The sequence below is a fragment of the Tupaia chinensis genome, unplaced genomic scaffold (genome assembly GCF_000334495.1).
Source record: "Tupaia chinensis unplaced genomic scaffold, TupChi_1.0 Scaffold149910_1, whole genome shotgun sequence".
Classification (NCBI taxonomy): domain Eukaryota; kingdom Metazoa; phylum Chordata; class Mammalia; order Scandentia; family Tupaiidae; genus Tupaia; species Tupaia belangeri.
In genome coordinates, this window is record NW_006209754.1 from 46893 (window position 1) to 48508 (window position 1616).

Consider the following 1616-nt stretch of genomic DNA (forward strand, 5'->3'; position numbering starts at 1 on the left):
AGCAAGCAGATAGCACTCCACATGGTTGGGAGAGGCCCGGCACTCCCAGAAGAGAGCAGTCCCACAGTGTCACTAGCACAAGGCAGCCCAGCCTATCTTTTCCTAAAAGCCTGCTCTTTAATTTGCTTTCACACAGAGGATCAATCCTCCTGATGAACCTTTGTCTATTCTCCCTGGTAAAGTGTGGGGAGCTAAAGAGGAGACATGAGGAATGTGCAGGACGTGACCACCACAATAAGACCATGGTCTTTACCCAGACATGGCCTTGGGTGGCTGGACTGTTATGAGCAGAATATCTTGGGATTGTTTTGAACTGAATGTTCCAAAGTATTGTTATAACAACCTGATAAATTCAGTAAGGACATAAAACCTTACATCACAGAAGTCTCTGGAGCGTGTATAAATACTAGCAATAAAGTACATTCAGGGCTGACCAGTATTGACTGTCAGTCCTCCTGTTTCTATCCTGTCTTATTGTCTTTCTTTCATCCTCACCCCCAAACTCAGGAACTGTTCGCCGTTGGCAGGTCCAACAGTAAAGCAATACTGGCATGAAATGATAATTCAGAGAGACAGTGGCAGACTGATCTCAGCCAGCTTTATCCACTGTCTTGTAGTATGGATTGTTTTTAGCAGCCAATGTGATTGCTCCTACAATTCTGCACAAGAACGAGGTGGCTTCTAATTTTCCTTTGGACTGTCTCTACCTGAAGTTTTCTTCTCATTTAGTGGCTACACATTGTGACATTAAATTAAAGTCAGGTGATATCACAGTCCATTTTTGTATCATGAAGACCCTGGTCCTGGGAAATGAATGAACAGAAGTTTGCAGTACCGAGGGCTCATGTGAGGGCAGGCTGTGGTGGCATGAGCTGTGGGGTGGGCTGCTGTGGGGTCCAATGTATCTGTGGTGGGGCCCGCCCCTGGTCAGAAAGCATCTGTGCTATCTTCTCAGGGGCTCAGGCATCTCTTGCTTCTCCCTGTTGTGGCTGCATAGGGAGTGAATATGACCTTGATGTTTGCTGAGAGATCTGAATGTGGGCATGCAGGGAAACTGTAGCAGTGGTGCCTGAACCTCAAAAATACTGGCCACTGTGCAGGTAGAAGTCATTGCTGCTTCATCAAGTGGGGTGGCATGGGTGGCTGGGGAAATGTGATGCCATGGCCCTGCCTGGGGAACAAAGATCTCCAGATGGGACTGAAGATGAAGCCCAAATAGCCCATGCCCACTTCCAGAGCCATGGAAGCAGCAATGGCCACTGAATATTTCTTCATCAGGTACTCAACTCATGGCCTTCCAGAAGTGCCATGGCCAAGCTTCTCCTGCCACACCATCCACTGGTAGTGTGTCCCTTCCTAAAGAGAACTGTCACTGACAGAGCAGTGGGCTGTGAGAGGGTGCCAAGGGAGGGCAGAGGTTTGTGGGGTAGGGCTGAGTAACAAACCACTGCAAATTTTTCTGTTTATTAAAAATTGCTCTAAAAATATATCCCATCATTTTTTTCTCCAAGGTTTTTGTCATAGGGCACATGCACCCACTGAAGAGAGACAGAGACAATGAAAAGGAAAATGATAAATCACCCCACAGGGAAGATGGTCATACTGCAATCCCTTCT

The 1616-nt window shown here is 47.1% G+C and overlaps 1 pseudogene; it reads right to left on the reverse strand.

The window, feature by feature from the left end:
- LOC106734218 (14-3-3 protein zeta/delta pseudogene) overlaps window positions 1-1111 on the reverse strand; it is a 10593-nt pseudogene extending 9482 nt beyond the window's left edge.
- Window positions 1112-1616: the final 505 nt, after the last annotated feature.